Source organism: Chanodichthys erythropterus, chromosome 7 (assembly GCF_024489055.1).
Source record: "Chanodichthys erythropterus isolate Z2021 chromosome 7, ASM2448905v1, whole genome shotgun sequence".
Lineage (NCBI taxonomy): Eukaryota > Metazoa > Chordata > Actinopteri > Cypriniformes > Xenocyprididae > Chanodichthys > Chanodichthys erythropterus.
The window spans coordinates 27,461,784-27,485,103 of NC_090227.1; the positions used below are offsets into that span (position 1 = coordinate 27,461,784).

The 23,320-nt window shown below is 36.7% G+C and overlaps 1 protein-coding gene across 6 annotated transcripts in view; it reads left to right on the forward strand.

The window, feature by feature from the left end:
• Positions 1–23,320, forward strand: part of elapor2a (endosome-lysosome associated apoptosis and autophagy regulator family member 2a) — a 197,039-nt gene that overhangs the window by 126,543 nt on the left and 47,176 nt on the right. Inside the window, exon 31 of one of the 6 annotated variants that reach the window (XR_010895503.1) lies at positions 9,889–9,981. The exons of the other annotated variants lie outside the window; for them this stretch is intronic. The gene's annotated coding sequence lies outside the window, so the exon portion shown is untranslated. The remainder of the gene's footprint in view (positions 1–9,888; positions 9,982–23,320) is intronic. 6 annotated transcript variants of the gene reach the window in all.

The following is a 23,320-nucleotide window of genomic DNA, read 5'->3' on the forward strand; positions in this document are numbered from 1 at the left end:
AGTTAAAGCATCTAACTGTTACGATGGAGTTGTTTTAATCAGCCAGACTACTGGATTAGAGCTGCAATTCTTTAACTGCTTCTGTTTCAGACACGTATTGATCTATAGAAGTGAGATAAGTAAACCTTACACTGGATTAGACGCACAGGGCTGCACAGACACTTTACACACATAAAAATTCAGAGGAGGTGGGGAAATCTCAGATAAAATGCGATTGTTTGTTCTGCTATGACTTGAATTGTGATATGACCACAAGCCAAGGGCAAAACAAGAATTCATGTGTCTGTGTGAACAGAATAGAGCGTTCTTAAGTGCCTTTAAACGGCCTTCCTCTGGCTTATCGTCTTAGCAGTTTATCTAGTCGGCCTCGGAAATGGTTTCACCTTTAGATTGTGTGGTGCACTGCATGTATTGCATCCATCATGCAGCATTTGTTCCTTTGTTTATCATGTTTTTGTCCTGGCTTAAAGTTGAATATGTTTCTGAATTAGACTATCAAAGCATGCTGTCGTGTCCAATCAGCTCAGTGTTTCCCTGTCATCCTAGTTCATGTTTAATTCCGTTTCCGCTGCTGGCTACGCAAGACACACAGCGGGCATTAAGTCTCTCCGTGATGTTATCTGGGACGTCATACATTAATAATCTCAGCATTCAACTGTGGAACGGCACATTTCCCTCATGAGCTGATCATTTACATAAATAAATGGAATGCATGGCCAATCAGATCAAAACTCAATGTCCCATTAATAAAGCCAGTTAATGTGATCAGCCAGAGTGTTTACGACGTCTGTGCTCGGCCTGTATTTTGGAGTTTATTGCAAATGCTTTCCTGATTAATGAGATGGCTTTAGATTTATGAGCATTTCACGCCACCGTTGTTCGGTAATCTTAGTTTGATGTACAGTGCTCTCTATAAACTTTAAGCTTTAAGTCCATTTACTCATCGGTTGTATAAGTGGCATTCGTTTATGAATATGCCACTTAAAAAGATGAAGTGGGCGAATGAAAACTGTCGTGAGTGATTTTTTTTCAGGATGTGTTCTTGGATCAATTCCTGGTGATTAGATAGATAGACTGCTGTTTGTTTCCTTGTTGTTCTTACGTTATAAGAAATTGTAACTCTGTGTTGTGATCTGTCTATGGCTATTTTTGAGAACTGGTTGATCATTGGTTGATCTAATGCTTTACATTCCCCTTCATTAGTGAAATTATGTTTTGAAGTTTTGGAGGTGAGATAAAAAAAAGTTTTGTCAAGATTCATCTTGGTCATGCAGACTATATGAAAAAGAGCTTTCAGTATTGAACGATGCTTGTTAGCAATTGAAAAAAACTTATGCAATGAACTAATGCCTAGATGCTGAGGGGTAAGACTATTCAACAGAGAACCAGTATAATACATTTTGAGCAACATGATATTAGCAATTGATAATGTAGGAAATGGCAGACAACGGTACATAATCAATTGTATGAATGTACCAAAGCATTTGCAACTTGTTCAGAAGAATGAGAAATAGCTTTTATGATGTGCACAAGTGATTAAATGATGTGGAGAAGTAGTTTTGAGAATTTGAGTTGTGGTCTGAGAAATGTACCAAAGTGACTGAGAAAAACTGTAAAACTGTACATGTTTATTCAATATCACCATGCTTAACCCTCTGGGGTCTGAGGTTGATTTGGAGTCCTGGAGTAGTTTTGACATGCCCTGATAGTTGCTTGGTCACAAACATATTAAAATTAAAAATTGAATTTACCTTGGCATAGTTAAATAACAAGAGTTCAGTACATGGAAATGACATACAGTGAGTCTCATACTCCATTGTTTCCTCCTCCTTATATAAATCTCATTTGTTTAAAAGACCTCCGAAGAACAGGCAAATCTCAGCATAACACCGACTGTTACGTAACAGTCGGGATCATTAATATGTATGATATATTTGCATATGCCAGCTCATGTTCAAGGCATTACACAAGGGCAGCCAGTATTAACGTCTGGATCTGTGTACAGCTGAATCATCAGACTAGGTAAGCAAGCAAGGACAATAGCAAAAAATGGCAGATGGAGCAATAATAACTGACATGATCCATGATAACATGATATTTTTAGTGATATTTGTAAACTTTCTTTCTAAATGTTTCGTTAGCATGTTGCTAATGTTCTGTTAAATGTTGTTAAAGTTACCATCGTTTCTTACTGTATTCATGGAGACAAGAGCCGTCGTTATTTTCATTATTAAACACTTGCAGTCTGTATAATGCATAAACACATCTTCATTCTTTATAAATCTCTCCAACAGTGTAGCATTAGCTCAAACTCATTCAGAATCAAATGTAAACATCCAAATAAATACAATACTCACATAATCCGATGTATGCATGTAGCATGCATGACGAACACTTTGTAAAGATCCATTTTGAGGGTTATATTAGCTGTGTGAACTTTGTTTATGCAATGATAGAGTCGAGAGCTCCGGAGGGGGCAGAGAACGCGAGCAATTAAAGGGGCCGCAGCCTGAATCGGCGCATTTCTAATTATGATCCAAAATAGGCAGTTAAAAAAATTAATTAAAAAAAATCTATGGGGTATTTTGAGCTGAAAATTCACAGACACATTAACGGGACACCTTAGACTTATATTACATCTTGTAAAAAAAACGCTCGATGGCACCTTTAATGACAAAAGTCTCATTACACTGTATTCAGCATAAACTAGGCTACAATAATATCTGAGCAACACGTATGTACATGTTTGTATTTTTTAGAGAATTACGTATATGCGTGTTTTTTTGAACAAAAACAAAAAATAAGGCCTCAAAACACATACTAAACATTTTTTTCACAAGACTTTTGGGAACTGTATATTTTAGCCTTAAGTTTTTGCTTCACAATGATGTAAAAATCATTCTGCCTACTCAGACGCATAAAACGTATTAAATTAAATGCATATAAAACGTAAAATGTATTGATTTTAAATTTCTAAGACACTTTTTTGTTTAGGCAGGCTATATACAAAGAGGTGTGAATCTTCATGAATAATGCTGTGATTCACACCTGAGGAGATGTACAGTGCACCTTCCTGAGAGTATTCTCTCATTTGAACTAGAACATGGTCAAACTTGGGGCTCCATTGTTATTTTTGGACCTTTCCTGACAAGTTTAATATTTTCTTCTGTAAAAATCATTTGGCAGAGTATACGCTGGTCACTTTCCAATATATTGGAGCTTGTTGTACCGTTGCTATACAGTATAGTATTTTGATTGATTCAACACTATATGCTTTGGATAATTTTCTTTTCTTTTTCTTTTGAACCTTGAGCTTTTCAATCACAGTATTTTTGCCATAGCTGAAATATTTAGATGGAAATAATTAGAATGTTGTTGAAGCCCTAAAACCAATCCTAAACTTAACCCTAACTTAATCAGATTGATAGATAGATTTCAAACTTTGAGTCAGTAATAAAACAAGAACAAATAAATTACAAGCAGTAGCACAAATAAATACAATAGAATAAAGATACACATTAAAGGTGCAATATGTAATATTTTTGCAGTAAAATATCCAAAAACCACTAGTCCAGTGCTATATATTTTGTTCTCTTGAGTACTTACATTATCCCAAATGTTTCCAACTATTTGTAAATCATGAGAAAATTGCAATTTTAACCAAGGCTTCAGGATGTGTGAGGAGTCACCTGTCGCCGTGTTAACCCTCGGTCTGCCTCGGTTTCCGGTTTTATTTTGTAGATACCATGGAAACACCAAAAGACGCTTTAATATATTACACGTTTGAATAGACAAGGGAACAACTGTTTTGATATATTTATAGACAAAAAACGAATTGTTGTTATATAGCTCAACACGTTTAGTCTTATTGTTTAAATCAATTTTCTTGATTTTTTGCGAGGACCATGCTTTACCATGCCTCAGAGAAAAACACTATTTTGTAATCTGATGCAGCTTCATTTTTAGTTACAGTAATACATAATTTTCTCCATCATACAATACGTTTTAAAATGTATTGCATGCCATTTATCAACACAAGCCATCCAGCATTTAATATGATATTCTAAAATCGATCTAGCTTACTGCAGTGTGTCTCAAACAAGTGTCTCACAGCAGCCACCGAGCGAACGCACAGAGTAACGTTATAACATCTAATTTTCAACACACTTAAATGTATTTAATATGATAAAACAGAACTGCATTACCTCATACTCATGACCGGAAAAGCGGAAGCGACGGCGGCGACAGTGGCTCTTGAGGCGTGTGTTGCCCAATCGCTCCAGCGGCCTCGTTCAGCTCCCACAACACTTGGTCCTGCTCTGCTTCATACTACAGTAACATTAATAATCGCATCCATGAACATGATTTCTTCCCGAGTGCAATCCCTATCTTCTGCACCATCCGTTGAGGTGGAGAACACATATCCCAAGATTCCGCTCTCAAACTTGGTGTCATCAAGCTACGGCTTTGTTTTGAATAGGCTTCTAGCAACCTCTAGCAGACAAAATTATTACATACTGCACCTTTAAATAAACAGCACTGTACGTTTTTAAGGTAGGTCTAACATAGTACTATTCAGGTAAGATCTACCACAGAAATGGAATAATCAAATATAAAATATATCTGCATCTGGTTTTGTTGTTTGATTAACATTGACAGACAGCAGCAGATTTATTTGGCTGCCTTCACTTTAAGAGCTAATGCACGGACCCAGTATACTGAGACATGTTTTCTTTCTCAACTGTTGACATTAATTCACTTAAGACATAACCGACTGTGTTAACCTGAATCCTCACCAAGACAGGTATTTTGACCTAATTATCTGTGCATTGGGCCGTTTAAGTGCAATAAGCCTAAAAAAGAACTCAATTTGACACTTGCGAGCGAGCTGAGTGGCTTTATGTGTGTGCGCTTTGGCTGCATCGAACACAATCTCTCAGAGAGCTTGCAAGTACATAGTTTAAAATCGTGTTTAAATTGTTTAAAAAAGTGTTTAAATTGGCAAGACTGACATGCAAAAATGACATGCAAAAGATAAACTAGTGATGATGCAACACTGGCCTGAATGCGAGCGTAAGTCTTGTATCAGAGCGTGCAGCTCGCTTGCAGTGCAGACGCAATGGGGTGATGTGAAGCCATTTGCGCATCTTGAGACAGAGAGAGAGAGAGAGAGCGAGAGAAAGAGGACACGGTACCGCTGAATCACTCACACTGTGAAATTACGGCCTCACAGAATGTTTTGATTTGCTGTGATAATCTGTCTGGATTAATTTACTCATCTAACCTACATTTTATAGTGCATAAATGTCTGCGGGAATTTCCCACTTTATTATCAAGATAATATCTGAGGGGGTGTCTAAATTTGTATGCAATACCCTCAATCCCGCGCTAAAATTCCGGCCCTGTAGATAGATATAGACAGACAGACAGACAGACAGATCGATCTATAGGAATGTTGAACCACGACCAATAAGGATGTTGATCCAGGAACATGTCCAACTTTGCAAAACGTCTTTTATCACATGTATGCGATATTCTGTTTTGTTCCTGAATGAGTCAAATACAGCTCCTCATCCAAGTTTCGACAGTCATGTGAAAAGACTTGACTCACGGTAGATGTGCGCTCCCTGATTCACTAGTCATTCTGACTCTGAAATGAGTTAGAGTCTGAAAATACTGTTCTGCACTGCCTTGAGTAAAATCAGTCATGCGTTTACACAAATAAAATGGAGAATATGGGATAGGGGGAGAAGTGTGTGTGTGTGTGTGTGTGTGGGTGTGTAACTAATCAATACACCATGGGGGCTATCGCCAGGCTTGAGTGTATAAAACAACAAATCTCTTCATGGCCCTATACACTTTAAGTCTCTATCTATTCATGTGCCTGTAGAGGGTGCCTTGAAGCTTACTGAGACTCTGATAAGCAGACATGTGTGTGTTTGTGTAATCGCCCACAGGAGAGCCGGTCTAACAGCTCCTAAAGTCCGCAGTGGGCGAGAGTGAATAGTATGAAAATAAAGCATGAATGTGAACACTGACTCGCTGTATGTCACTTACATGTGCACACCGTCACCAGTCAGCTCTCTGTCTCTTCTCATCTTACTGTAAGCTGCTTACTAGCTCTTTTTGCTATCCAGTACAGTGCATAGGTTACTCTCTCACTCTCGCTGTCTTTCTCAAATGATTAAAATTTCATTTTTTCCCGTTTTCAATTTAGTGTGCTTTACTATCATGACAAAAACTGCATATTGCCATAGTATTTGCAATACAGAAGTGTACAATGAGAAATGGTTTAAAAAAAAAAGTAAAACAATGTTAGTGCAAATTGAGTTATCTTAATTTATTTAAAAATATCATATTTTTTATTTAGAACAGAATGGAGTAAATTTGACATTTTTCATATATCATATATATGTATAGTATAGGTGTAAGTTTAAGATGCCCCTCGGGGCAAGATGACCCCCCCCACCTTAAATGAGGTTTTATTAAAAAATTTCGAGAGGAGCACATTCAGATAATTAACCTAATTAACACAGGAGGAGCTTATATGAATTAATCAACTCAATTAGCATCAGTAGGTATATATACAGCAGACTTACCTCTGTTCTATGACAGTTTTCCAGCATCCCTCCACCACCCTGTCTCCTCACTTATAACTATTCTTATCCCAACCTGGGATGGGGAGAGTACTCTGGGTTTGGGCCAAATTCCGAGCTTGAAGCCCTCCCCTCAGACAACACGCAAAATACGCATAACCTTTACTCTATTTAATTATATGCAAGTGTGAACTCGTTTCTCCAGGCCAGAGATTACACAAAATCTCATCTCATCACTTTTGATGAGTGGCTACACTGTTTTTAATTTTGTCATTTCATTTGAATATCAACATTTGTGAGATTTAGTCAGTCAAGACAGTTTTGAGTTTAATTGATTTAATTTTGTGTCTTTGGAAAATAGTGATCTATGACATTGTATTATGTTGAATATCAAAGATTTTTTTTCTTTTTTTTCCTATTTGTTAATGAGGGATTGTGGACACAATGTTTTTAGATGGTAAAAGTTAGTTTTTATTTTGAAGTAAAAAGATAAAATTGGACCCTTGGGGTAAGATGAAATGCTAATCTTCTCTGTGTAAAGTCATGTAGTATCAATTTCAATCTTATGACCACTATGCTAAACACAGTAATTTTCATACAATATGTGCATAGACACAAGGACGCAATCACCACAAAGCACTGTTTGCATGGAGAAAATGGCACTCATAGAAATTGCTTTGTTAATGCATAACCAGAAGTTCATCCACCCAGAAAAGTATTCCTACATCAAAAAGGATGATTTACACAACTTTACAGCTCGAATAATAAACAGATTTTTTTTTGCTGAATAATTCATGTACGTTTTTAAACATAAATACTCTCTTCACATTTCTGCTTTTAAACTCTCCAGAACATTTCAGTGCCTCTACAGCTTTTTGCTATCTGCATTATGCCACTATGCCAAAGCTTAATTAGCTAGAAATGAGAACTCTGTCATCATTTACTCACCCTTGTGTCACTCTAAATAAGAAATAAATAAATACACGCAGGGCCTAAAATTAACACTCACCAAGCACCAAATGCAACTAAAAATCGGTGTTGGCGAATATATGAAATGGTGTCACTCACCAGGCACGGCAACAATAAAAACCATATATAATTATATGCTGGAGTTTGCTTTTCTTGCCAAATAATTTTGTCACTTTAAATACCTTAACCAATTTTAGTGTTCTTCTTCCCAATATAACATACTCGTCATATTTTGATTGTTTAATAGAACCTGAAGTATCATGAAAAAAATGCAAATATTTTGCAAATATCCCCTCCAGACAGCACTTTTGGTCACATATAAGCTTAATAAAGCCTGAACCTCATTGTCGGTCGATCGGTCATAATTTATAAACTCTGATTTGAATAGCAAACAACTCTTACTGCACACACCGCAACAGACTTTTAAAAATGGGGGTTGAAATAAAATGCTGTGTGGAGTCAACCAATCAAAATGCTGCGTGAACTTGTTCAGCGCCCCAGTCCCACGCCCGAAAGTTCCGGAACTTTGAAAAAGTACTACCTAGTGAGCAGGGACTTTTTGAAGGGGAAATGTACCTGGGTTCCTGCAGTCGAATCACACAGAGTACCATCCCAAAGTTCCTAGTTCCCGGGGAAAGTTCCTGCGGTGGAAACATAGCTTATGATTGGTAGCTAACTGCTTATGTATTGAAAGACATGAGAGGAGTAAATGATGACAGAATTCTCATTTTTGAGTTTAAAGATCAACTAAAAATGAAAAATAAGCCTGAATGTGCCAATAACAGTTATAACCAAAGTAAGTTTATCTCTCTGTTGCTCATGCAGTCCTGGCTACAGAACATTTCTAAATATTTGTTTATTCTTCTTCTGCTATTCTCGCTGTGTGGAAGCAGTGTGGGAGTGACTGATAGCAGATGAGTGAGTCAGCAGAGAAACTCATACCCTGATTTTCATTCTCTCGCCTGTGTGTGTGTTTGTCTTATGTGTGCGTATGAGTGAGAAAAAGTGCAGGATTGTGTAAGATTGGTTGGATTGGTCTTCGTGCTGCTTATTTTGAGGAAAAACACACATACACACATATATAAACACACTCGTACACTCTGGTGTATTTGATCTCCAGGGATCATCGTCACACATCACTTGACATACAAAAAGTAAAGTGGGCTTCAGCCAGAGGGACACGGGTGAACCTGCTGAACTCGTGTGTATTTGTGCAAGTGCACTATATGTGCATGTAATATCTCAAGGGCATAGACTGAAGTAGTGATTTAAGGGGCCAGTGTTTTTGAATTTTTGCACCATTGTACTTTCATACACACATATATGACTAAAGAAATTCTGCAGCTACTAGATATCTATCCGCCAGTTGCATAATTTTCACATCTAGTGTCGGTAATATTGCTCAAAATGTCACACGCACAAGTAAGCTACAATATGTGAGACCCATAGGGAACTGTGCTAATATTCATAGTTTTCATGTGACTTCACAACCTTATAGGAATGCCCACCTGGAGGGGAAAACAAGGCTTTCCTCCTTTGCTGACCAGTAATATTTAAAAATGTTGAAAGACAGTGGTATCAAAAGACCAAATTCAATATACTACTTATTGATGCTGCATACTATGTACAGGCAAGCAGATGAACCCAGAATATAAATGCAATGCACAGTTTCTCGATAAGCGTTTTCGATAGAAAACCATTATAAAGAAAACACTTAACCATTTAAAACGTTGCATTCATATTCTTTGCTCATCTGATTTCCTGTATAGCATGCATCATCAATAAAGTGTACTGCAGCAGGTGCTGTATATGGATCACAAGTGCCCAAAATTTGCATTTTGTTATTTTGTTTTTCTTCTTTTGAGAGATGATATAAATATTTGTGACTTGAAACATATGGAAATGCTCGCAAAGACTTTGAAGTTATGTGAAACGGGTTTAGGGGTTTAATCGTAGTTAGGTCCAGAATTGTGTGGTTACCGTTGTTAAGCTTTTAGTTGTTGGAAGTACATTTATTGTTGCTTCTTCCTGCACCATATGCAGTTTAATTTTTTTAACATATAATGTATTGTTTTAAACTCGACATAAAATGGAAATGCAATTGTGCCATATATCTGAGTGAAACTGCGTATCAAATGAGAAAAAATGGAAGGTGGGACTTAATTTTGTCCATTCTCATGCACCGTATTTATATATATTTTTTAAGTTTATGAGGGCACATGAATTTAACAAATTCTTATTTAGTAAATTATGAATATAACCTGGTTCCCTGAGAGGGAACGGGATGCTGCGTCATGACGTTGATGTTATGGGAACCCCCCAGGTGTTACTGGTGTCTGAAGCATGTGTGGAAACACACCAATTGATTGGCAGATGGCAGCCCTATGACATCACATGGAACACCCGTGGAGCACCAGTGAGTATAATGAGTACAACATCATGACGCAACATTGAGTATGAATAACTCCAGTTCCCTGAGAGGGAATGAGATGCTAGCTTTTGGAGCAGACTTTGCATTAGAAATAGATCTACGATGCATTAAATTGCTAGGTCTGCAGTTACAGAGTTTTCTTTGCAACTCCTAATGCAAGTATTTACAAATCAATGGCTTTAATTAAGGAATTAAATTCCCACTAAGCACTTCAATAGTAGCTGATCTAACTCTGTTGTCACAAGTGTATTGTGTACAAGCAGTTTAGACAGGCTTAGAAATGAAAGAATGGGACACAATTCCCTGACCCATCCGTTACACAGGCCTATAAATGAGCATTGCATTTAGAAGAGCTTGCATGTTCCTGGAAACAGGCTTTCATTAAACCATGAGCAAAATTACAGATGTATCTAGGCTCCACTGAAGTAATTGTCAGAGAAGCGGGTGGCAGTCTTTAAGGTCATTGTGAATAAATGAATTTCCTGTTACTGTTATAGGAAGTTGTCAAATTGATGAGGACTTGTTCTAGCAAGTTTGATCAGGCTTCCTGTTGTCATCACTCTTTACTGTCTTCTGTCTGATATTATTGGATTTAGATGATTGTTCTGAAGCCTACTGTGACAAACAGCTTTAGTGATTACAAAATTCATTTTTGCACTTTGTTTTTGACATAAAGTGTTTTCTGTATAACTTATGCAAAGTGTGCAAGTATTTCTGTATGCATGTAGTGCATGTTAGTTTGCTACTCAAACCTGTGCCTGGTGAAGGTTATATTTCCATTTGTAACTTTGGGTTTGCATTGCATTTGAAATAAATTGCATTGCATTGAAAATACTTGGCATGATGGTGGTTTGCCATAGGAAATACAGCACCGACAGTACAATGAGCAGTTTCATTATGTTCTTTTGCTCTGACGTCACAATGACAGCAGCGACTGCACATAATGAAACTTCCCTCCTCATGTCTGTCCTCTATTAACTATTTAAACTCAGCTAATCATTAATCTGTCTAGCTGCTTATTAAGTCAAATATTTATTAGGCCCAATGAGGAAATCCATATTTCAGATAAGACTTCTTCTCATCTTTTCTGCTGTGCATTAAATATTCATGCTATTACACATGACAAGTTGACTTGTGATGTGAAATCAGCGATAGCCTTTCTCAGAAGACTTTCATTCAACTTTTGAAGAATCTCCCTGGATCTCTGGTCTTCAGTAACTTCCCTTCTGTTTCTTCATTAGCTCCTTGGCAGTGCTCTGTCTCATATTTAGCTGTTGTTTTAAAGGGTTAGTTCACCCAGAAATGAAATTTCTGTCATTAATTACTCACCCTCAAATATTCCAAACCCATAAGACCTTTGTTCATCTTCAGAACAAAAATTAATATATTGTTGATGAAATCTATGAGGTTTTTTATCCCCCATAGAAAGTAACTTAACCCTCAGGGGTCTGAGGATTTTTGGGGCCCTGGAGAAGTTTAGACATGCCCTGACTTTTGTGCTTTTTTCAGTTGTTCATAAACATATTAATGGAAAAAGTGTCATTACACTGTATTCAGCACAAACTAGGCTACAATAATATTTGAGGAACATGTATGTACATGTTTGTGTTTTTTGAAGTAATAACGTTTATGCGTGGTTATTGAAAAAACAAAAAAACTTAAGTCACTGAAATAAGGCCAAAAAATATATATTAAATCTTTGTTCACAAGACATCTGGGTATTTGAGGTTGTAGACTAGAGTTTTTGCTTAAAAATGAGGTAAACATTATGCTGCCTGCTTGTTCATATAAAACAATAGAGAGATTTAAATTTTCTAAAACATCTTTGGTCAAGAAACACAGTATGCGTGGAGGCGGGAATCCTCATGTATAATGGGTGATTCTCACCTGAGAAGACAAAATAATTGCATAAAGAGCTCTAATGAGCTGCATAAATAATGAGCTCTTTCAGTCAGATAGGCTGTGAAAAAACCCTCTGTTGATCATGTCTCAAGCTCATGGTGTAAATCAAACATACAGAAAAAACAGCAATACTGTGAAATATTATTACAATTTAAAATAATGGTATTCTATTATATTCTTTAAAATATAATGTATTTCTGTGATGCAAAGTGTCTGAACAATTATGTTACCTCTATGGCATTTCATATAGGCTTTTAGCTTAAAAGCATGCACATTTGGAGAAATACTGATGGATTCTCATATGTTTGTCAATTTTCTATACAGAGGAGTAATATTCAGGATTTATTGTCATTACTATGAGTGCTGGATACTGTGTTTACAATTCATACTTGAAGCCGGAGGGCACTCTGCCCCTTTTGTCCACAAATGCCTGAGCACTGAAGAAGAATAGGCAATCCAGGAAATAACTGAACTAACAGAGGCCAAAGATCGCTAACTATGGCTATTCAAAACACTTTTCAAGACAATAAATACACAATTGAGACGATGTATGCATGTATTGACTAAATTTGCGTCTGAATAGCGCTCCCTCCGTGGGCGTGGCCGCATAAGCAGATAATGAGCTGAATCACGGATTTCTGACATGGCTCTCTTTTCATACAGATTACATAAACACAGAAGGTTTGTTTTCGATTTGACTTACACGGTTTAAAACCTGACATTTCAACGTTTTTTTAGACACAAGTCTAATTGTTTTGTGATTAATATTCACTAAGTTACAGTTCATTTTCTGACAACTATCAGATTGGACTCCGTTCAGAGGGAGACGAGAGATCACGCATCATGTTAGTTTTCTTTATTTTACAAAAAGCACAACATTTTGTTTTTACTCTGAGTGTACACAAATAAAAGAAAATATTTCACAGATTAAAATGGTGTATAACTCTTAATTGTATGTGCAACATTGACAGAGTATTTTGAGTCTCTTTCACACTGGTTAGAAAAAAAATGCGGTGATCACGCCGGCGTGACCACCGACCCCAGAGTGTTAATTACCACATTCAAGGTCCAGGAAAAGTAGTAAGGAAATTGTTAAAATAGTCAACATGACTAAAATGGTTCAATCTTAACCCTCTGGAGTCTGAGGCTGATTTGGGGCTTGGAGAAGTTTTGACATGCCCTGACTTTTGTGCTTTTTTCAGTTGTTCATAACATATAAATGGCAAAAGTGTCATTACACTGTATTCAGCACAAACTAGGCTACAATAATATGTGAGGAAATGTATGTACATGTTTGTGTTTTTGAAGGAATAATGTTTATGCGTGGTTATTGAAAAAACAAAAAACTTAAGTCACTGAAATAAGGCCAAAAAAAGTATATTAAATCTGTGTTCACAAGACTTTTGGGTATTGGAGGTTGTAGACTAGAGTTTTTGCTTCAGAATTATGTAAAAATTATGCTGCCTACTCCTTCATATAGAACAATATGTTGATTTAGTTTTTGTAAGACACTTTTTGTCAAGAAACACAGTATGTGTGGAGGCGTGAATCTGCATGAATAATGGGCTATTTACACCTGAGAAGACAAAAGAATCACATAATAATAACCTGAAATGACTTGCATATTAATGAGGTCTTTCAGTCAGGTAGGCTGTGAAAAAAACCCTCTGTAATAATGTCTCAGCTCATCATAAACAGCAATACTGTGAAATATTATTACAATTTAAAATAATGGTATTCTATTATATTCTTTAAAATATAATTTATTTCTGTGATGCAGTGTCTGAACAATTATGTTACCTCTATGGCATTTCATATAGGCTTTTAGCTTAAAAGCATGCACATTTGGAGAAATATTGATGGATTCTTATATATTTATGTCAATTTTCTATACTGAGAAGTAATATTTATTGTCATCACTATGAGTGCTGGATACTGTGTTTTTAATTCATACTTGCAGCCGGAGGGCGCTCTGTACACCTTTAGGCCACAAATTCATATAAAGAAGAAAAGGAACTAGGAACTAACGGCAGGTCTTCTACAGATCGCTAAGCACGGCTTTAACATCCAAATAAACACTTTTCAAGACAATAAATACACGATTGAGACGATGTATGCATGTATTGCCTCTGAATTTGCATCTGAATAGCGCTGGCTCCGTGGGCATGGCCGCATTAGCGGATAATGAGCTGAATCACAGACTTCTGACATGGCTCTCTTTTCATACAGATTACATAAACAGAATGTTTGTTTTCGATTTGACTTGCACGATTTAAAACCTGACATTTCAACATTTCTTTAGACGTAAGCGTCATTTTTTTGTCATTAGTATTCATAAGTTACAGTTCATTTTCTGTGAACTATCAGATTGGACTTCGTTCAGAGGGAGAGAAGAGATCACGCATCATGTTAGTTTTCTTTATTTTACAAAAAGCACAACATTGTGTTTTTACTCTGAGTGTACACAAATAAAAGAAGACATTCTATAGTTTCAATTGATATATTACTTATGTCTCTATGACAAGAAAGGACTGAGTATTTTAAGTCTGTTTTGCTGCAATGTGAAAAAAATCCTGCAAAACGCAAAAATATGAAGCAATGAGAATACTTTTTGTCTGCAAAAACAAAACAAAAATAACAACATTATTCAACAATTTCTTGTATTATGCCCCTTTTCACAAGATGTAATATAAGTCTCTGGTGTCCCCAGAATGTGTCTGTGTCCATTTATTATAACCTGTCAAATTTGCCCCTATCTGGGTGCGAGCACCCTGTTGTGTGTGTCCCTATAAATGCAAATGAGCTTCTGCTCCCCACCCCCTTTCCAGAAGAGGGCGGAGCTTTAACAGCTCTCGCTTTGGTTGCTCAACAACAACAAAGCTGGAGAATCTCATACAGCCAAAATGACAATTGTCAGTAACGGTGTTCAGCTTTACGTTGTTCAAACTGGAATCAGACACTGATGGAGAGACTCAGGGAGAAGTTACAACTTTTCGAATGTAACTTTATGTTTCTGAATGGCTAGTGGATAAATGTACTGGCCTTTGCAAATAAATATATTATTGTCTTGTCTTTTTACAGAAAATGTACACAGTTTTTCAAGACAGTCACCTTTTACACTGCTCTTTATCAATGTGTGGTTATGTAGTATATAAATATGGTTTAAAATAAATGACTTTTCCCAGGGGATCACAAACAGTTGGTACAGACCCCTCCTTGAGTACCAACTTTTTAGCAAAGCCTGCCTTGTATTTTGCCTTGTTCACAAAGCAGTCTGGGGTGAAATGATGTGCGCAGACATAAACAAATTTAGGTAGATTTTGGGGAGCATTATCTTCAAAAATAAAACTAATCCACTGTGTTCTCAGTGGCTCAGAGTTCGGGAGAAAATGAAGAGTCTTATCTTCAGTCTTATCCAAAAACAGAACACCAGGAATGCTTACGACAGGGGTTTTCAAACTGGGGTCCTCCAGAAGGTTCTAAGGGGTTTTCAGAAAATAAAAAGACAAAGCAAAAATGGTTAAAGTCTACCGAACATTCTAACCATTTAATTTCTAAATGTTTCTGTCATTTCTTGCCTTATACATACATTCCAGAATTGTATATGTTTGCTTTGCTTTGTATCCTTCAAGTGAGATTTTTTTCACTTTAGTTCCCTTTATCTTGCTCACTGGAGTTGTAAGGCAGTATTCCTAATGCAGTATGTAAGCTGCTTACATTTATTGCGAAAGTTGCTTATACAATAATTCTTCTTCAGGTTTATACATCCAACATTAAGTATAGCCAATTTAAATATGGAAACAATATGTTGTATATGTCACACTTATTATTTATCTAACAGTTTAAATGTTTTTTCATACATAAAAATATATAGATGGATTTTAGGAAGGGGGTCCCTCATAAAAGGTTCATTGTATTTGGGGTCCTTGGCATTGTAAAGTTTGAAAACCCCTGCCTTACAAGACACTGTTGATGCTACAGCTGCTTGAGTGTGGAGAAAATGGCGGACAGCGTAGAGTTTGATGAGGGCGGAAACTATGGTAATGCAGGACTGTCAGTCAGTGGCCATGGGCGGGGCCTAGCACTGTGATGTCACACTACTCAGAGAATCAAATGGCATGTCTAATGAGGCTGCTTTGGTTTAATGGGGATTTAAAAAAAGGAGTGGGTGGATTTTTATCTTTGTAGGGTGGTTGTGTTCACACACTGCCAACACACATTTATGTCCAAATAAGATGTGTAATAGTGTCAAAGCTGTTACCTTTTTTTTTTTTTTTTTTTTTTTTAAGATTTAGTTTTGGCATTTATGCCTTTATTATGACAGGACAGTTACTAAACAGGAAGCGAAGTGGGAGAGAGAGAGGGGGACAGGATCGCGAAAGGACCATGATCGGCGCCGACTGCTGTTACCTTTCGTAGAACCCTTAATGGCACTCATTTCATAATGACCCTGCTAACCTTTTGAAAATGAGAAACTCACTTTGCATGCAGTCAATATTCCCACGTTCAGTTTAAAATAAACAAATAATTTGTAAATAAAGCAGTGCGCTAATGCAAAGAGGAAATATTCAGCCTGTGTAGTCAGTTGAATAATTGTGCACTGACTAAAACCTTGACGTGTCAAAGCTTTGCACTTAAAAATGCATTCTGATTAGATACTGGTTGAATGAAATGGAGAGAGAGAGACAAACACAAGGGAATTGAGAATTGTGGGTAATTAGAGTTCTGGAGAGGCTTTATCGGTGGCCTAAAGTAGAGGCCACACATTGCAGTGTTCCACAGAGCACTGGAGCATGGGAACTTCCTCGGTCTCTATAGTTCCTCAGAGGAGACCACTTCTCCAGCCTGGTATCCTCAACCCAACACAATACCCACAGCTTCTCACGGGCTCCATCCCCTCCAGCCATTCCCAAATCCTACCACACAACCGACACAAACAGACGCGAATACCAATGCCAAGATTAGACGGATTCATTCACCGTATTCTCCATGCACACATTTGAAGAGCCCTGGGAGAAACTCTCACAAATGTATGAATGTGTGTCACATAGTGAGAAAACTTTCCTCTCTAGCATGTGTGTGTGTGTTTTTTAACAGATGGATGATTCACCGCCATCCTTTTTTCAGCACAGAGAGGGTGCACTGAATTGATGCCTAAAAGGATTGATTTTTTTCCACGGTACTGTAGCTTCTCAATTTTGCACAGCACTGTAATCACAGCACTAAGTTATCTTTGAATGTAAAACATAAAATCTGAAATCTAAAGTGTGTAGCCTATTTTTTTACTAGCATTTCCAAATCGAATTGCAAAAATAATTACTAATTTCAAACTGGTTTCACTATCTGCCATTGGTCGGACAATCAGATAGCCATGCCTCCAGAAGTCATGCAATTGGACAAGTAAGTGTTGCTAATCGGAATGCTCAAATAAACAGCAGTTTTTGCCCCAGTGGCTTACAAATGACTTAATTATACAATACTTTTTAAACATTAGGGTCATTTAGATTTGTATTTTTTCAATGAAATACTTTTATTCAGAAAAGATGGGTTACATTATCAAAAGTGACAGTAAGGATATTTATAATGTTCCAAAAATGTTCTATTTCAAATAAATGTTGTTTTAAACTTTCAATTCATTAAATAATCCTAACACAACTGTTTTCAACATTTATAATAATAAGAACTATTTCTTGAGTAGCATATTAGAATGATATCTGAAAGATCATGTGACAGCGAAGACTGAAGTAATGGCTGCTGAAAATTCACAGGAATAAATTACATTTTAAAATATATTAAAATTGTTATTTGAAATTGTAACACTATTTTACAATATTACTGTTTTTACTGTGTTTTGATCAAAAGCATGTGTTTTGATTTTAAGCATAGAGACATATTTCAAAAACAAAAAAATCTTACTGACCCCAGACTTTTAAACAGTAAGAAGTTGTCACTGCATATTATACTTGATTAAAAATGTTTTAACCTTTAAGGATGTTTGGAGCTGCAAGTGGCAGAGAAATGTCACACTTCGCCTTTATGTGACCTATTTGTGGCTAGACATGCATTAAATTTGCTTGTAATTGTTACTGTGTTTTTTTTTTTTTCTTTTTTTTTCATCTCACAATACCAGAAAACAATAACATTAATTATACATGCCAAATTGTGCATTGGCTCTGTTCGTGGAATTTGCTTGGATTGATCCCAGTGTTATTTTGGCTCCGTCCCTTTTAAATAACAGCTCAACTGATATGATATGATATGAAATCACATAACATTTCCCTGACCACTATTTGAACACTGAACTCAATTAAAATGCCAATCTGCCTTCTATTCGAATATTAAAAAGAGATAAAATCCACAACCCTTCCAATTCAGAGCCTTGAGAAGACTTTAATATGACTTTGATATCAATTTAAATAAAATAAAAACTAAAATAAATTTTTGATATTAATATGAAATTGAGTTATTTCATAATTATTAAATGTTTGCATACAAACATAATGATTATTTTATGTTGTTGTTTTGATATTTCTTTGAATGAACTACAATCGTACCTTGAAGCATATACTGTTTCATCAAGGTAACGTCCCACAATGCACTGCACTGATCATCACCATAATGAACTATTGTCATATAATCACCCGTTTTTGCTAAGTAGCAGTAGAGAGATGGAAAGAAGGCATAGATAAGAAAAACAAATGTGCTGCTGTATGTTTTTTTATAAACAAAAGTTGCATTAGTTAAAGGCATAGTTTAAGGGATTTAAAGGGGACATATCATGAAAATCTCACTTTTTCTGTTTAAGTGCTATAATCGGGTCCCCGGTGCATCTACTAACCCAGAAAACGTGAAAAAGGACTACCCAGTAAATTTGTTTTGGTAAGCCTTTTTTCTGCAAGCATGTGCAAAAATGAGCCGTTCAGATTTCGCTCTCCTTGTGACGTAGGAAGGGGATCTTATTATATTACCACCCCTTAATTTGTATGTTTCCACCCACAGTGCCGACATTTTGTTTTTGCAAGCGACAACGGTGTACCAGTAACACTGGTCCTGGAGTGCAGCTTTCCTGCACAGTTTAGCTACAACCCTGATCAAACACAATTGAATGTCTTTTTTCAGGATTACTAAAACTACGTGAAGAAAGGTGAATTGGGTCGGAACAAAACTCTGCAGGACATATTTTTTATGAAGGGAATGTGTGAAGGAAATAAATTCATAGTATGTCATTTTACACCAGACTGCTTTGCACTCGAGGGTCTGTAAAACACAGGATTTTCACAGAAGTTGATTCTCAAAGATGGATCGATACGAACTGTTCATGATCCAATTTCATATATATTTTGTGTTGTTTGCAAATTGTCTTTCTGAATGTGTTTCGTTAGCATGTTGCTAATGTACTGTTAAATGTGTGTTGTTTCTTACTGTATTCACATAGACCAGAGACATGTCGTTATTTTAATTTTTAACCCGAAAATGCTTGCAATCTGTATAACTTAATTCATAAACGCATTTTAATTCTTATTGAGACTCTCCAACAGTGTGTAGGTTTAGCCAAGTTAGCCGTGCAACATGCTATCAAACTCATTCAGAATCAAATGTTAGCAAGCATCCATAAAATACATGCCATACCTACGTAATCAGATATGCTGCATCACAAACTGTTTGTAGTTAGGGATGCACCGATCCGCCTTTTTCGCTTCCGATACCGATTCTGATACCTGGGATTCAGTATCGCCCGATACCGATCCGATCCGATCTTCAAGTAATAAGAAAAGTGCTGAATTACCTAATAAACTGTGTGCCTAGAGCTAGGGCTGTGACGGTCGGCATGACAACCGCGCCACCGCGGTCATGGAGTGTCACCAGCGGTAGTGTGGCATGTAGTATATAATATATAATCTCAAAGGTGGCGCGAACCGAAACTTTTCCGTCATTGATGGAATTTTTTTTAGCAGAAAAAATCTGCAGCGTGTCCGTCATTTTGACTGATTACTGAGGCTGATGTTGCTTGTAACTGTAATTCCCACCCCTGTCCAGTTGGTGTTGAGCACGCTCCAGTGTGGCAGCATAGCGCGAGTTCAGTCTCCAGAATAAAATGAAAACGATGCGTTTGATTACACGCACCCAGTTTGTCCATTTTATTATATATTATAATACTTATTCTTGCATAATTACGTTTCTAATCCGTTTTGTTTTAACTAGTTTGTTTTATTTTTCTTGCTACTGACTATAAGTTTATGGTCAACGAATGGCTTTTCTGAGGTAAATACGTGACATTGTTTACAACACTGCACTGACGTGATACAGATTTCGGTAAGCTACTGCAAATTTCAACATATTCTTTAATTTTCATTCATATTTATTTCCTTCTGTAAAGTAGTAAAGAGGAAGAGATGATCGCATTCACTCACGATCCTCAAAAAGTGTTCAAGATGAAAACTGAGAAGTGACGCAGTCTATCTTCTTTTTATAACATAAATAAATGCATAGCTTAGGCCTATTTGTTTATCCTATAAGTTTGTGAATAAATATGAAAATGCGAAGCTATTAAATGTCTTAACATTAAAATATAAAAATTAAAATGATGCAGCAACATATGAAAGATAGGACCGAATGAAAAAAATGCTATTAACAATCGTTCATTGCGCAAAAGTATTATAATATGAACGGCTCCCATACAGAGCAGCACAAAGCGCTTATGCACATCCCGTGTACAGAATGATGCGCTTGAAGCATCATGGAGTCACAGCGCTCCGCATGGAAAAGTTCAAAGCACAAAGAGAAGATATATTGATGGGTATTGTATTACTGTTATCTTGATGAGGTATAATAATAGAAACATTGATTCATCTTGGAGAGAGTTTTATTGTGTTGACTGTCATAACCGAACGCAGTCTGAATGCTGAATGGCGAATGACTGACAGCCGCAGCGGAGGGAGGCATTTACGTGAACTTTCATTTAACGACTTAAATTTTTATCTGTACCTCAAATTAAACTATGGAATGGCTTTAGAACACTTGGAATATAGTGCACAGAAACTTTATAGTGCTTTTTTAATGTTTTTGTGCCTTTTGTGGCGTTTAACAATAACAGAATAGTACACGTATCGGTATCGGATTTGGATTGGTCCACTCCGGCCGATACCCGATCTGGCAAAAATGGCAGTATCAGAGCTGATACCGATCTGAATATCGGGTCGGTGCATCCCTATTTGTAATAATCCATTTTGAGAGTTATATTTGCTGTGTGAGCTTCTCCTGTATTGTTTACGCCTCAGTGTATTGGAATCCCGAGCTCATTTGCATTTAAAGGTAAACACCAAATCAGCGCATTTTTTCTCCCACACAAAAATAGGCAGTTAAAACATTGTTCACTTCTCAGACACATTCTGGGGACACCTGAGACTTATATTACATTTTGCAAAAAAGTGCATAAGGTCACCTTTAAGGATGGAAAAACAAAACAAAAAAAAACACAAAAACATTTTTCAAAATATACTATTTTGTATTCCACAGGGAGAAAAATGTCATACAAGTTTGGAACAACATGATGGGGAGTAAATGATTTCTTTATTTTTAACTAACTATGAATTCATTGATATGAATTGTCAATTCCATTTACTTTGCCTTCAGCCTGCATTGAACATGTTACAACTAAATGCAGTTTACAAGTCCCCTCCAGAAAGAAACTTATCAAAGTACAAAATGCCTTGTACTGTTTCTTTATTGAGACAGATCAATATGAAAATCAAAAGGCATCATAATTTACTGATTTGCAATTATTCTAAGAACGCAGCAATTATTTATCAACCCTTGTGTTTAATCGATAAGCCTTTTCTCTGAACTTCGTCAGTATTGATTTAAAACTCTGTGTAATGTACTGAATTACACTTTAGCATTCCTCTCTTTCTCGGTCTCTCTGTCACCCTCTGTGTGTGCTATCTGGTTAAAATCTCACCTGCTTTTTAGAGACTGAGACTGCAATATATTATATATATATATTGCATTTTTCCCCTGGTTCTACAGCAGTGGTCTCAAACTGCCGGCCCGCGGGCCATTTACGGCCCGCCCTCCCCCTCCATCCGGCCCGCAACTGATCTCAAAAATAAAACATAATCCGGCCGCAAAATGTTTATTATTCTTCTTCTCTAGTTGCTACTTTTCTGATATGCAAAGAAAAAGTCGGCGTTCTAAGGGGCATTCACATATCGCGTCACATAAGCGGCCACGCTGCATTCTCCTTCTTTCCAATGCGCTCTTGCTCCAGTGGCGTCTGTCGTTGCTATGCAACCATGAGCCGCGCTCTCGACTGCGTCGCTTCTATTATGAGCGCGCTTGCCTAAATCACAGTAAAAGCACTCGACTTTAAGTCACGAGCGTCGATTTAAACCACCGAAACGCGTCCGATGCAACCATTAAACGTTACCGATGCTCAAACGGCATCTTGGACAAACGTGTCTCAGCTGTGTGAACACAAGCGTTGCGTCTGTCAAGAAACAGAAGAGTGTACACATGTATTCAGGGATTGTATTTGTTCAGTACAGTGTTGTTCAGTGCAAGATTTTAATGCATTTAGGCTAACATAAAGTAAGGGAAAATACTTCCACTAAATGTTTAAAGCTAATAATGTATGTAACAATGAGAGATTTTTATTTTTTTTGGCAAAATAAAGTTGATATATATAGCTCCAGTTTTATTTCTGACCCCTCCAGGAGTCCATGCCACAAGTGTTGGTTTTGTTCCTAAATTACTATTTTTTTTATTTTTATTTCATGCACCTTGTTGGATGTGAGAAGTTGCACCATTGCAATTAATAGTATATTAGTAGTCTTATATTAGTATATTAGTAGTATTATATTAATAATATTATGAATATTCTGAAATGTTGCGCTTTCTTGCGCTTGAATGTTAATATGGCCCTCCTATGAGGTGTCAATCACAGAAATGGCCCCCCGCCAATTTGAGTTTGAGACCCCTGTTCTACAGTATTTTCAGATTTCATACTTCACTGGTGATAATTAGAAAAAAGTTTTTGTGAAAACACATTGCGCCATCTAAAATGGGCAGTCCACCAAACTGAAACTTCTTTTGGGTTCCACAAAAGAATGAAAGTCATATTGGTTTGGAACGACATGATGCTGAGTAAATGCTTACAGAATTTTAATTTTGTTGGGTGAACTATCTCTTTAAAACCTACAAAAATAACTGTAATTGACCTCCAAAAGCTTTACAATTCAGCACCCGTTATGATTTGATTGACTCATGCCCTTCAAAACCGAAGACAACAGCCATACTTTGCATTTATTTACACACTTAACCTTTCACAACACCAAAGGAGGCACTTCACATTATAGATCAGAGAAGTGAGCGAGTGGCGGAAGAAGATGCTAATATCGAGCAATGCTCTCTGATAGGGTCAAGT